At 42.6% G+C, this 15285-nt stretch overlaps 1 pseudogene across 1 annotated transcript; it reads left to right on the top strand.

The window, feature by feature from the left end:
* Window positions 1–6625: 6625 nt before the first annotated feature.
* LOC110075067 (GTP-binding protein Rhes pseudogene) lies at window positions 6626–9116 on the top strand (annotated as a pseudogene). The gene has a single exon (XR_013542003.1). The product of XR_013542003.1 is annotated as a GTP-binding protein Rhes pseudogene (transcript).
* The last annotated feature ends 6169 nt before the right edge of the window (window positions 9117–15285 follow it).

Here is a 15285-nt window from a genome sequence, read left to right as displayed (position 1 = left end):
TCTGTGATTGCAGTTTTCAGAAAAGGTCAAATCCGAATGATCATGGGAACTAGAGACCGATTAGCATGCTGCCCATTATGCCAAAGCTGTGTGCTAAATACCTGAAATTCAAACCTTTTTTTTTTTTGAGTCAGAAAATCCAACCCTAAATTATCATATGGTGCTTCACCACTTAGCCTGTGATGGTCAAATTGTATGCTGCCTCATGGAGCTGCAGCCAACTTTTGAATCAGTCTCATGGGTCAAGCTATAGCACAAACTGGAGAATATTCATTGTGATAAGAAGGTTACCTCTTGAAGGTTAACAATGTGCTCCAAGTCAGATGTGAAAGTCAGGTCAGCCTGTTGTTTCTACTCTTGTTGTCAGAGGGGTAAGGCAAAGCTGTGTTCTTATCCCTCCTCCATTTCATTCAGCCTATATTTGAATGGTGTGATATATGCCCTATTTCACCCTGCCTGACATGCTCCAACATTTTGGGTGAAGAAAATCAGGGTTCTGCTTTATGCCACCAAGGCACTATCACATATTAAACAAACAAACAAACAAACAAACAAACAAACAAACAAACAAACAAACAAACAAACAAACAAACATTATGTTCTCAGCCAGGCTTCAAATTGTTATGGAATAAATCATTCCTCTACTGTAGAGATGATGGCTTAAACATTAACTACAAAAAGAAAGAAAGAAAGAAAGAAAGAAAGAAAGAAAGAAAGAAAGAAAGAAAGAAAGAAAGAAAGAACGAACGAACGAACGAACGAACGAACGAACGAACGAACGAACGAAAGAAAGAAAGAAAGAAAGAAAGAAAGAAAGAAAGAAAGAAAGAAAGAAAATCAAAGATTTTGTTGTTTGAGTAGAAACAGAAATGATGTAGCTGGTCCTTGGATGATTTACACAACAACACAGGTCAAAAGTTCCCAGAATTTAGGTTTCATCCTGTACTTTTGCATCTCATGGCGTGCTTAGTTGCAACTCCCAAGCAATTCAGAATGTTTTAGTTCTGCCTTCGCTGGGAATCCCTGATGGAAATTCTTTTCAGGCAGCCCCTTGCTTGGGTAACTTGTGCATTGCTAAATACTAGTTGAACTTCACATTGTTGCTGTTATTGTGCCATTAAACCACATTTGACTTAGGGTGATCCTGGCAGGATTCCCAAGGTACATACAACATTTAAGGGTTGGTTTTACCTGTACCACTCCCACTCTGAGCTTCCATGGCTGACAGGGGATTTGAACCCACGCCTCCTGAGTCTTAGTCTATCACGCTATCTACTGCTCCACACTTGATGTCGCAGGCCTTGCCATTTTCATGATCTGCTTTGTCAATGTAGCAGATACACTCCCTCTTTCTGCAAGGGTTTGCATGTATAACAAACAAGATGCTGAAATGGTGGAACATAACCTTTTCCTCCTCTGTCTATAAGCTAGCGTTTGCTCCTATGTTAACCCCTCTGCATGCCTAATCTGCCCAATAGTTCTCTAAATGTTGCCAGATAGAAACCCAGCTATGCCATTTGTTATGTCTAAATTTCTACTTCCAATGGAACATTCAGATGAAATATTTTGTAATGTGTGTGTGATTGTTTTTGTTCTAGTGTTGTTGTTGCTGCTGCTGTCTATTAAAAAAAGGATGAGTGAGAAAAGAGTTGACGCTGCCAGTATGGGTGATCTCCAGCGTCAGCTTCAGGCCTGCTCCCCTTCATCATGCAATAACCCTCCTCCAAGATTCCCCCAAGGAAAGGTATCCCTCAATATGGATCAATCCTTGCTGCAGATCCCAGCTCCACATACAAAGGCCAATGGAACTGTCAGGACAGCAATAGCGTCCTCTACCGTCTCAATGTGCAGGACAGTGGGCTAGCTCAAGGTATGTAGGGTTGGGGGCTTTGAACACTCCACCTTATTCCCTATCAGCCGAGAACAGCCACCCACATCCAACAGCAGCTGCCACCTCACATGTCCTCATAGGAGAACTCGCTCCATCCACTGGTGCTTCCTTAGGGACATGGAAGGTAGATGCCACTGGAAAGGTCATAAAACTACTTCAGCAAGGGGGCTCGCATCAATGTAGGCTGACTTTACCACATCAGAACATGCCAAACAAGGTTTCCTGTGAATTAATTTGAGATCAGGTGATGACTGCTATTTTTGCAGAGCACATCTGAATTTTGCTAGCAGCGCCTTCCAACTCAGTGACTTTAGCCAGTGGAGGGGGAAATGTGTTGTTCAATGTACCTTGAAAGACCACACCAGGTAATTGTGTCCCAGGCTTTAGGCACTCTTAAGACTGATCAGTTCTAATTTGGAGCCATATGTTTTAGACTCAAGATATTCTGCTTGAGCTGAAGCAGCAGAAAAACTGGGAGGTAGCTATTCCATCTGAAGAGAAACCCAAAGGAGCAAAGCTATCAATTCTAAATTTAAGGGACAATGGTGTGGAGCCCAGTTCTGAGAAATGGTGAGGTCTTCTGAAGTCATTCTCTTTCACTAGTGATGGACATCATCTCCCTGCATATCCTTTACCTAAGCAGCTTTGCTGGTTTTCATTTGTATCTTTCCTACTTTAGTTTAATAATGTTGCAATAAATCAAGAGTCTGTAAAATACATGAATAAAATATCTCTTAAGGATGCCCTAACACTAACTAATGTCTGAACTACTAAAACGAACCCTACAGTCTACATAAGGCAAAACACTGAAAACCAACGCTAAATTAAAAATGTCTTACTGGTCATCTGTAATTTTTTGTTGTTTTAATTGGATGCCTGTTGGAGCACACTTTTTCCTCAGTGGTTTAAAAAAAAAAACAGAGGGAGCACTCAGGCAGCAGTGAAAAAACAAGCAAACAACAAGCAATCTCCCAATTTACAACTATTTTTGCTTCCTCATTTTTTTCGTGGTCCCCAGCTGGAGAGGGCTTGTTTTTCTTGCTGGAATCATCAGGGTTACTTTAATTAGATTGCTCTCCACATTTGCTGGCTCACATTTTCAGTGAGCTGGAACACCAGGTAGGGATCTTGATTCCCCACTGGGTGCCCCTTCACTGTGGAAAGCCCTTGAGATCTCAGGATGGGGTAGCAGGTGGGGAGCCTTTAATATCGGAAAATTTCCACCAGATCATGATCATCACTGCCAGTCCAGTTATGATTTTCTGATATTAAAGGGTCTCCATCCCCAACCCAAAGAGAGGGCAGGAAATATTTAATTGAATTTAATTGAATATATCCGTTGGAGGGCGATGCTGCCATCCAGCTTGCATGGTGTCAATTTATGCCAACAGGATCTCAGCCACTATTTTATTTTACTTTCTACCCCTTAAAATGTTTTATTGTCTATTCATTTACATTGTAGGGACTGTCAAATCAAAATCTAACACCTGGTAGACTGGCTTACACCAAAGTCCTCCCTCCCCCAACTTATTGTAACACTGTCTCTATGAATAGGCTAGATAAGGCAGTAAACAGAAACTAAATTGGTCCCTTTATCTCAGCAATTCAATATCTAATAAATTGCTTTTTCTTTGGAATCAGATACAATAAGCTATCTAGCTTCTCAGTACCAAGTCACATCTGCCACACTGAATTGACAAGTGTCTTTTGATTTAATGCACATATATACATTTCTGATTTTTTAAAAATGGTGTACTGTGACACTTTTTTAAAAAAGAACAGATTTTATATGTCATGAGTATGTGCAGGCTTAGGTATTACTGAGTTTATCATTTGTTCTCATTATACTTAATTGTATTGATTTGCAACTTTTCCACATTTCCTTTTGAACAAAGTAGGCCCAAGGTAATTTAGCCCCCACATTAGCCAAGCCATGAAGAGGAAGAAGCAGTGGGGCTGGCATTTGGGTAGACAGCAGATCAAGGAAAGCCACTATCCCTCATCCTGTACCCTCCTCTTTTCTGATGAACTAGATCCAGTGATATGATTTGCAGAATAATTTTGCCGTCCTGCAAGCTGTAAAAGAGAAAACAGCATGACGGTGAGTGCATTGAGAAAGGATTGGTGATGCCTGTTGGAGATGAAGGGCAATGTCTCCTGTTAGCTGTTTCTCACCAGTTCTTGTGATATGCATGGCATTGGGTTTCATGTTCATATTGAGCCATGAATCTGCTTTCCCTGGAGTTTCTCCTGTCCTTTTCTATGCCCATAAACTGTCAAAAGCTATGAGTATACAAAAGTACTCTCAATAAAGATGCATTGCTCAAATAGCTTTGGGATGATGGGTTCAGTGGGGCCCAGAAATCCAGCAAACTGGCACATGTGGCTGAAGAGTTCGTCTGTGGCATTTTGCTGCTGGAGGTGGAGCAGAAAGTGGTGCCTTCCTTTGGCTTCCAAGTCAAGGGCACAGGACCCAAGAAGGGTCAAGTTATTTGGGCACCTGACAAAAACACCCCACAGCCCTCATTTTGACAAAGGGGAAAGCAACGCAACAACGGCCCATCTCCTAAAGAACCTTTAACTTTGCCCAAAAGGTTTATTTTTCCATTACAGCAGGGCAAGAAAAAGGTGATCCTGGTGTTGGCGTGGGTACTCAAGGGGCTCTTTCCCCAAAAGGACATCTTATTTCCTCTTTCGCTCCTTTCTTCTTCTCAGGGACAAAACAACAAGTATCCCCTACACCTGAAGGCTTCAAAGACACATTACTTATCTGTTACTCCACATAATTTTTAAAACACCAAGGAAAGTAGGAGAATGTGTCCCTTTGTCACAGTCTCTCCAGTTTAGGTATCTGTGGGAGCCAAAGGTTGGGAGTTCGATTCCCCACTGTGCCTCCCACAAGTGGAGACAGACTGGTGTGTCCTTGGGGCCAGCTGCACGGTCCCAGGGCACCCCCCAGAAGATAGGCATGGCAAACACTTCTGAGTAACCTCTCTACCTGTAAAATCCTGAAAAGGGTTGCCATAAATCAATATTGACTTGATAGCATCATCATCATCATCATCTCCCTGTTCCAGGCAGGAAAATACAAAGAATATCAATTAAATCCTTTCCCCTCACATCGAAAATCAGCTGCTTTAGATATCCTTCTTGATTTGCCTCAGAGACAGGGTTAATAGGTGTGCTTTTGTGAAAGGGCAGATGGTGGTTTAATACAATAAAATCACCATCTGCCCCTTTTAAAAATAAACTGGCATTTTACAAAAACCTAGATCTCTTTTCTCCAAACCTCATTTATCCAAACTCCCCAGTTTCTGAGCCTATGGTCCATTTGGGATGGAAATTCTGGGTTACTCACCATGACAAAAGAGGCATTTTCTTTCATTTTCTGGCCACTTTATGGATTTTTTAAAAAAGAACTGCTTAAACCTGAAGGGTTTGTTTAATTGAAAGAGGGGGACACAGAAATTACATGTTGTTTCATGTTTCCTTGTTATGTTAATCTTTCCATCATCCAAATGACAGAACGTTTTCCTCACCTCACCGTTCCTGGCACACTCCTTGCCCTACAGCAGGAACACTTTCCTCTCCCTTCGCCACCACCATTTAATGGTAAATGAAAGGCGTTGTGCCTAAGAGAGAAATGAAAGAGGAAGCCACTGGAATAAACCAAACTGAAAATGGGCATGAAAGTTTCTGATTTGGAAATCCTTACCATCTATCATAAACCAGCATGACCATACACCAAATTTCAGCATTTAGCATAATGTTAGATTAACCATTCCTTCCATTTGAATAGACAGGCCAGGGATTTCCTTGAAGGCTGCAGTAGACAAATGACTGCCGTTTGAGGTCCTACCTCCTGTACCATTTCAAAATGTCTGTAGGAGTAAGGCCAAGAGTAGCTCAAAACAAAAGACAGGTGGGAGGCTCCTAACATGAACCATGCCTTCCTCACGCTGCTCTCAAACACTGGAACTCCCACCCATGGGAGGCCAGACTGGCCCCATCTTTGCTGTACTTCTGAAAGCAGGTAGAGATCTTCCTCTTCAGGTAGGCTTTCTGTTAGTTATTGGTTGTCTAAGAGGACGCTTTTACACTGGAATGTTTAAATTTTTTGCTGTTTTAATGTGTGCATTTTTTTAATAACTGTTTTTATCTACTAATTTTGATATATTTAATTCTTTTTTTAATATTGTAATAATTTATTGTTTTGGGGATTGGACTCAATGGCCAATTGGTCACCTTCCAACTCCATTATTGTATGATTCTATGTTTGCTTTTAGCATTTCAATATAGTTTGTTTTTTAATACTTTAACCTGCTCTGGGCCCTTTTTAGGAGAAAGGCAGAATATAAATATTTTAAAGAAATAAAACGCCAAACGAAACTCTGCAGTTCCTCCATCTTTTCCTTGGAAAGCAAAATGACAGGACAAACCCTGGTGGAGTGGAGAGTTGAAACTCAATGGCCTTCTGAGTAGCAGGGACCATGATGTCACCATCGTCAGGTTTGTCTGTTCCTCGAAGCTGGTCTTCAGTCATCACCATAGCTAGGAGAGAAATGGATTTTCCCATGAACAATGTATTAGTGCAAAGCATCCTCCTTGCTCCCTTTCCCACAACAAGTAAGGATATTTCAAGGACTTTTCAGTAGGCATGTGCTTCAGGTTCAGAACTTACTCAGATTCTGAAGAAAATTGAGATGGTATTTGTTCATGCGGCACTTGTGAATTATGGCAAGACTGAGAGAAAGGCCTCTCCTGATGATCTTGATGGGAGACATGGTCTTTGGGATCGCTTGGACCCATTTAGGGCTTTATAGGTTAAAAGCAGCACTTTGAATTGTGCCCAGAAACGGATTGGGAGCCAGTGGAGCTGCCGTAACAGGAGGGGTTATATGTGATCCCTGTAACCAGCCCCAGCCAGCTGCGTTTTGGGGCTGCTGGAGTTTCCTGACATTTAATTCCTTCACTCACTTTGAAAATGTTGATGAAGAGACAACATTCTTAGAAGGAAAAAAAAGCAAAACATTTTATTGTGCCTTTGCACACTTTGTGTGCATGTCTTCCCAGTTGGCTTAGCAAAGACATCATCTCAGTTCAAAGTCTGGAAGTTGCTTTTGTGCTTTGTTTTTGGAAACGCCATTTGTTTGTGCTTCCCCCTTTCCCCTCCGCTACGGTCTAGTTAGTCAACAGGGGAGAAGAAAGGGATGGGAAGCTTCAGGGGATTTGCAAAGAGCTGGATGGTGCTGCTTGTTAATATGGGCTAAGCTCCAAGCAGGGCAGAAGGCGAGGGATGGCAAATGCAGGGCAGCTGAAAGGCAGACAGGCTCCTTCCAGCAACCGGTCCTAGCATGAGTCTCTTTCCTCTCCAGGGACTAGGCTTGGATTTCAAGGACAGCACTCAGCCGATTGGCCCAGAGCATCCTTCGGTCTCCTGCGCTTTGCCCGCCTCCCCTAACATTCCCCACAGCAGAGATTGGAGGAGACAGGCAAGGCACTGTCTATGTGAGTGTGGGGGTGTGTGGCAGAAAGCATGCAAATAAATGGGAGGACAAGCCGGGAGACTGCAAACAGCATCAAGTCGGCTGAGAGAAGTTGGTGAGCAGGAGCGGAGGTGAACTGACGGACTGACAGTAGGAAGGGGCGCAGCACGCTAAAGCAAGGTTGCAGCAAGACCAGGCAGCACCCGCTGCTGTGGCTCCCATATCACAACTTCCAAAACGTTGACACCTGTCTGTCAGACACAGAAGTATGTCTTTGGCAGTGAAAGAGAAGAACCAAGTGCGCCTGGTCTTCCTGGGTGCAGCCGGGGTAGGCAAGACATCCCTGATCCGGCGCTTCCTTCAGGACACATTTGAGCCAAAGCATCGACGGACGGTGGAGGAGCTGCACAGCAAGGAATACGAAGTGTGTGGAGCCACCATCAAGGTGGAGATCCTGGACACCAGTGGGAGCTACTCCTTCCCGGCAATGCGCAAACTCTCTATTCAGAACAGTGATGCCTTTGCTTTGGTTTATGCCGTGGATGATGCAGAGTCCTTTGAGTGTGTGAAGAGTTTGCACGAGGAGATCCTGGAGCTGAAAGAAGATAAGTTCCCACCTATCGTTGTGGTGGGAAATAAGGCAGAAGCTGATGGGCTTAGGCAGGTGTCACCTGAAGATGCTCTCTCCTTGGTGGAGCTTGACTGGAACAGCCGCTTCCTGGAGGCATCTGCGAAGGAGAATGAGAATGTGAGGGAGGTCTTCAGAGAGCTCCTCCAGCAAGCTAACCTACCCAGCCGGCTGAGCCCTGCCCTCCGCAGAAGAAGGGAGACCTTCCCCAAAGAGCCTCCCCTCAGGCCCCCAATGAACAAAGCCAATAGTTGTACTGTCTGTTGAACTATGTGAAAGTGACAGCTGCTTCGTGTTGGGGCAAAGCCCAGACAGAGACCCGGTTGCTCCCACCGCATCAACATTGTACTACTTGGTCCCTTGGGGGTGCAGGAGCTCTTGCAAGCCTTGACGGTTTGTCATGACATCATGGTTTCACCTCCAGTACCCCAAAGTTACAGATCTTTGTGCCCATTCCATGCATTCATTTTGAGTGGCAACCCAGGAATTGGGGAGCCTTGATGCCTATGTGCCATGTTACAGCCTAAAGCTAATGTGTTCTTCTGACCCAGACAAAGCCTGATGAAATGCAGATGGGAGAAGATGCCGCTGACTTGGTCATGGATGTCAATGTCATGGATGTGGTTTGACCAGGGCAAATGAGGGAGGATGCCCAAAGGGACTTCTGTCTGAGGCAGCATGGCTTGATGTCAACCAGGTGCATGGCATGATCTTAGAGGGCAACAGCTTGGGGCATCTGTAGGACACCACTTAACCGAACAGACTTTGTACACTTGAAGATAATAAGTTAAGAAATCTTCTGTGTCTACTGAACAACAGGTGTGTGTGTGTAGTTTATGTTTGTGTGTATGCATGCCTTTCAGCTCGTGCATTCTTCTAATTTCTGCAGTGATATTTTGCATGCACATGCTCTTGCTTAGAATAGTAGTATACACAGTAGTATAACCATTGTGTGAGGCATATTGGCTTGTGCATTGTAGAAATAATTGTAGGTCTCACCCGGTCTGTCTGTCTGTGCCTGAGTGTTTGATTTGTGTGTTTGCGTGCGTATGTGTTTAAAGCATTTCAAGCTTTGCGTCTAATAAAAAGGTTAATAAAATATTGTGAGGAAGTGTGCTGTATTTTTTTTCTTTGCCACAAAGAGATCTGATTGACGTGCACACGTGCACACTCGCGCGTAAACACACACACACACACACTTTTGAAACTTGTCACCTGGTAATTTCACAGTTTCTTGCTTCCACATTCTGACATGCTTTTGTTCTCATGCCTTTGTAGGACATCCATCCTGCTGAGCTTGTGTACTTGGTTATGCTCTTCTGGGTTTGGTGACAGAGGCAGATAGCCAAGGGACAAGCTTGTCAGATTTGCTCTTAGGAGACAGTGGCTCCAAAGAAACGAGACTCCTGGACGTGGCCAGCTGGCCTCTCCCTCCCTCCCAGTCTGGCTTCTATTCTGCAGAACGAGAGTCTTAATGAGCAAACTTGCTTTGTGGGAGATCCAAGGGCAACACTGCACATAATGTAGCACGTTAAGTGTCCAGATCTTACAGACTTTTTTAAAGGAAGCAAGTCCCACTGATAATGGTGAACTGTGCTTGTGACGAATGTGCTCAAGATTTCAGTGCAAAGGTGCCACAGAGGGAGTAATCGCAGCCACTTAACCATTACTGTTTTGCCAAGTTAGGAAACACATGCATGTCATTTGTCTTGCCAAGCAGCTAAAGACAAAGGTGTTGAATGATATTTCACATATTGAAATAAAAATATAGAAAGAATGGTGCTGCATGTAATGAAAGCTATGCCATTTCAGTCAGTAAATGAAAGGAGGGGGCTGGAATCTGTGTTCCTGTCGGGTCTTCCTACATTACTACGATTTTCATTCTCCTCCACTGAGTTCTACTAGGGAATTGCCTGTTGAGGTTCAGACTTCATTTTGCTTTATTTTTTTTTGTTCAGACATTTACAATGCATCATTCTATCCCTCAGCTGACAAACAACTATTCCAACCTACAGAACAGAATATAATCATTTGAAGTTCATTACAAGCTACCACAAGTAGAACAGCTTGTACAGCTGGGTTAAAGCTAGCCAGAAATGTAACTCATCAAGTCAGTTCTCTTCTGTAACATACGAAAGGCTCTGTCCTATGGCCTTCTTTGTAGTAGGATAAATAACAGAGAGTTTGAAGAAAACTGCAGTTGTAGGGAGATTTATATGGTCTTTTACATATCTTCAGGCCCAGAAACAGTATTTCAGACTGACAGCAGGGAGCTAGAGTAACTGGTGTAAGACTGGAATTATATGATCAACGAAGTACACAATAGAATGCAATCTGGTTGCATTAGCGGCAAATTTCTGAACATCTTTCAAGTATAACCCCAGGTAGAATAATTGTTTTGGAGACAAACCTCCAATAGTTAGTTAGAGACTAGTGGTGACTGGTGACTCCAAGTTCACAGGTACTGTGAATCCAGTCCCAGTTTTACTCTGCACTTTACAAAAGCTATCTGAGAGGAGCTGAACGCTTTCTCTAAAAAAGCATTATCATCCTGGATAACTTCTGTAAAATATAGACTAAAACCCAGAGTGGATTTATAGCACTGCTGAAATGGGAGTCACCACCCACCACTGCTAAGGATCGATGCAAAGGCTGCACCTGCAAGAATATCAAGAGCTCTTAACTACGGGACTTTCCTTCACACTAAACATATACCACATAAGATTGCCTGGTGTGAGAACAAAGGCAGAGACAAGATTGTTTTGTTCAAGTGCTTGGCAACGAGGATTACATGCTTCCTTGAATTGCAAACTTCTGGGATGAACCAAAGCCAACTAAAGAATCCTGGACTGGAAGGAAGACATTCCACCTGATCTAGTGGTGAATATTGGGTCTTTTAAAAAGATGGTCCTTACTGAACTACCATCCTCACCATTTCGCAAAACCCTGTACCTTTCAAATCACACTTTTCTGAATTCATGTCCTGCCTTCCCTCTTGGCATATAATCCCAAATAAATGGCATTTCATTTAATAGGTGTTCTTGGTTATGGTCGTTGTGGATTTTTCGGGCTCTTTGGCCGTGTTCTGAAAGTTGTTCTTCCTAACGTTTCGCCAGTCTCTGTGGCCAGCATCTTCAGAGGACAGCACTCTGTGCTGTTCTTGGTTATCTTTGTATTTATTAACCTCCAGCATATTTAGCCAAACAAGTCAAAACTGTACCATGTAGGACTATAATTGTCAGGACCAGATGTGGCAGTAGAGGGAGGGGGACCTCTCCCATCTCGAAACACAGCTTCAGGACGAATGGGCCTAGAAGCTAACTTGGATGCCAGTGGGTGTAACTTAGTTTGAATATTTGTGCCAATCGGTGAACACACGATATCCATCCTTCTTCTTACCTAGATTGCACGACAGACATAAGTATGTTGTTTTGCCGAGTAACAAAGCACAAGACATACCACTGTCCCAAAGGCGTTTTTGGTGAAGAACTGGATACAGAAGAAGGCAAACCTGGGAGGATGACGGGGACAGGGCAATCAGAGGAAAACACATGTTCAGTTCAGGTACTCCTGCTTAGCTTTCATAGAGAATAAGAAGGAAAGAAATGAGAAAGTCACAGATCTAGGTAAAGTCTGGACACAGTTTAGCTAATGTTCTGCACAGTGAATTCTCATTCATTTCAGCAGGAGCTTAACTGTCCCATCTAAGTCAATAGGAATTGATAGAAAAGACCAAGAGGCCGGCAAAGTTAAGCACTTTTATCTCCTTATTAAGGTGAAGATTACGAAGGATGTTGTAAATGGCAGATTAGAATCTAGTATAAATAAACACAGAAGATCCTCTAATAAAAGTAACTTCATCTGCCCTCAGAACAATCACAGGATCTTATTTTCCCCGTCACCTAAAAAAATTGATCCACTAACATAATAAATTTGAACTTGGCTTTTTGTATATCATTCTACAACCTGGACCGTTTTGAACAACAGCATAAGCACTACAGAAAACCACCTTCAAGCCATTAATGTTGATATCATTTTACTCTGCTTTCACTATCCAATGTTGAGATATGTGGTACCTGATGCACTGCAAACTGGTTCATGATCCATTTACTGAAGCTGAGAACAATGCCAACCAGCCATTTAACGTTCAAGATTTTTTTTAAATAAAGAGTTTGAGGAAATGCAGACAATTTGTCTACAATCTTGTGCAACAGTGAGTGAGTTTGTACAAAATAGGCCTCCCCCCTACAAAACATTCTCCTCATCAATGCAAGACCTGCTTAGGAGTAAGTGCCACTGAAATCATGGGGCATGCCTAGGAAGGCAGACTTAGAATAAGACCAGAAATGTTAAACATTATAACTTGATTGGTGTGACTGGATGTCCTGAGTTGGATAACACACAGAAGAACTTCTGCTGCTGGATTCTGGAGAGAGGCAACATTTTAAGCATGAAGAATAGTCTTAAACATGCTACGTAGACATGGACATAGACATTTAATTAGGGGTCTACGGAAGCTGCATGACCCACTTTGTATCCAAAGAGACACTTTGTACCCAAATAATTGTACCCAAATATATAAATCAGCCCATAGTTGTGTGCATTTCTTCTCCCCCCTGCGAAATGTGTGTGTGTGTGTGTGTGTGTGTGTGTGTGTGTGTGTGTGTGTGTGTGTGTGTGTGTGTGTGTGTGTGTGTGTGTGTGTGTGTTGCGCGCTAAACAGGGTAAGAAGGGTCCATTTTGGTGCTGCTCCATTCCGGTGGTAAACAGCAGCTCTATGCTCTACCCTAGAGTCACCCAGGAATTATGCAGAAACCCCTGATTTCATCCATTTTGCACATTGACCCAAAGACAGTGGACACGCCTATACTTAATTAGCTCAGATTTTAAAACCAAATGTGACAGTCAGCAGCTTCAACTCAAGCCAACTGCACCCTCTGCTGGTCTTCTCTAAAATTATCAAATGCAGGAGCAGGTGACACATTTAATCCACTATTAAGAATATAAAACAAAAACAAAAAACCAATATTAAGCTTTGGAAAGCTCTCTATTTGTTATTTCTTTTGTGTTAGTTTTGTTTATTTGTTTTATATTCTTAATGGTTGATTAAAGATGTCACCTGCTCCTGTATTTGTATTGTTTTCACGACTGTGTGACCTTTGCTTATTTTTTTCTAAAAGTGTCAATTACTTCAACATCCTTAATAATAATAATAATAATAATAATAATAATAATAATAATAATAATAATAATAATAATAATAATAATAATAATAATTTGCCATCAAGTGAGTTCTGTCTTATGGAAATCCTTTTCAAGATTTTCCAGGTAGAGAATACTCAAAAGTGTTTTACTCTTCCCTTCTTCGGGGGGGGGGGGCATCCTGCGGCTGTGCAGCTTGTTCAAGGCCACACAGGCTGGGTCTACTCCCAAGAGGCACAGTCAGGAATTGAACACCCAACCTCTGGCACCACAGCCAGATACTTATACCACTGAGCTATCCATCCCTAGAGAGCCAATTTAGATTAATGCAAATTGTCCTACAAACTTTTTTGCTCACTCAGATCTGTGGGCACTAGAAATGCACCCATCCTGCACATTATTCACAATGTTGTACTATTTGTGCCTCGTACTGTATATGTAGTCAACCCAGCCTTAGAAACAAGCGTATCTACTTGCTGATGCACTCCCCCCCCCTCAGAGCCACTTCTTATTTTGCATTTATCTGTGGATACCCACATGGACTTCTTGTCAAATCTGAGCACTGCCTGCATTAAAAATTCAGGGCATGCCTCTTTACAAGCTGCAACTGTGAAACAAACACAGCCCAGGTTCCAGCTGTGAACTTTATACACTTGAGTGGCGAGACTTGGGAGTCCATACCTGAGGGCAAAATATACACTGCAAGTCAAATGGTCTTCAGCATCTGCAACATGTCAAGCACCATGTCAGCTCTCGCTTGTCCCACATCACCCTTGTAATCTGCAGTTCTGCCTCAGGATGATTTCTTCTGGACAAGAATCACATGTTTGAGGGCAGAAGGTGTGAAAAAGCATTGCTGATGTCAGAAATAAACCCTGACACTGAGGCGAGAAGAGCAGAGAAATGATCCTTGGAAATAGCAGGACAACATATTTGCAACTGTAAAACATTTATATTCAATGTCAGGGTGTATACAGCATGCTTATAAAGTTGCACAAATTGCTTGACTCAAGAAAATCACAGCAAATCCCACATTTCTCACACATCCAGGCAGATTCCTCATCAAATTTCATTGCTCCGTCAGAAAAATTGTTTTATCATTTGCTTATGAGTGCATCCTTGCTCTGTCAGCAAGATGCTAATCATGGGTTATGTTTTAGTCGAACTAAACAGATAACAGGTCTCTTATCCAAAATGACAAAAAATGAAAGCAGAAGGTTTTGTATCTGTTTAGAATCAGGAATATGTGCTCATTATTTCAAAAATGTGAATTATGACACATTTAGTGTTTTTTAAAAACAATGAGAGCAACATGTTCATAACATGTCATGTGAATGACAAACTTTACATTGCTGATAATATGTTATTAGCTGCTGAGAGCACCCAAGCGTTCCAGAAGTAGGATTTCAGGCTTCAGCCTCTCAGAGTCTGAGCAAACAGTTTTACAAATAAAGCTTGTGTCTCACTTCCAAAGACAAGTATCTTGTTAATATACTAGATACTTGTCTTAATAAAATAAGTATCTTGTATATTAACATATTTTATCTGTAGATTGTGCATTTATAACACATTGCCACATCTGTACTTTCGATTATTGCATTGGCCTCAGGACGCATGTGTGACCTCTAAGTTTTTTTTTAAAAACTCTGCAGGGTGGCAGTAGGAGTCCCCAATGGTGGTGCTGGTGGTCCATACTGCCTTTTTTCATCTCAGGCGGATAGCCCAGCTGCGGTCCTACCTTGATGTTGGGGTGCTCACTACCTTGGTGCATGCGCTCATAATCTCAAGATTAGACTACTGTAATGTGCTCTATGTGGGGCTACCTTTGAGGCTGCTGTGGAAACTACAGGTGGTGCAGAATGCGGCGGCCAGATTACTTAGTGGAGTGAAAAAATTCCAACATATCTCACCCATTCTGGCTGCACTGCATTGGCTGCCCATCCGTTTCCGCATTGACTTCAAAGTGATGATGCTCACGTACAAAGCCCTAAATGGTTTAGGGCCTCGATACTTGGTGGAATGCCTACTCCCACCAAGATCTACCCGTGTCACTCGTGCGAGCCAGGAGGTGAGGCTGA

The sequence above is a fragment of the Pogona vitticeps genome, chromosome 2 (genome assembly GCF_051106095.1).
Source record: "Pogona vitticeps strain Pit_001003342236 chromosome 2, PviZW2.1, whole genome shotgun sequence".
Taxonomy (NCBI): Eukaryota; Metazoa; Chordata; class Lepidosauria; order Squamata; family Agamidae; genus Pogona; species Pogona vitticeps.
This window is presented reverse-complemented; position numbering and strand designations above follow the sequence as displayed.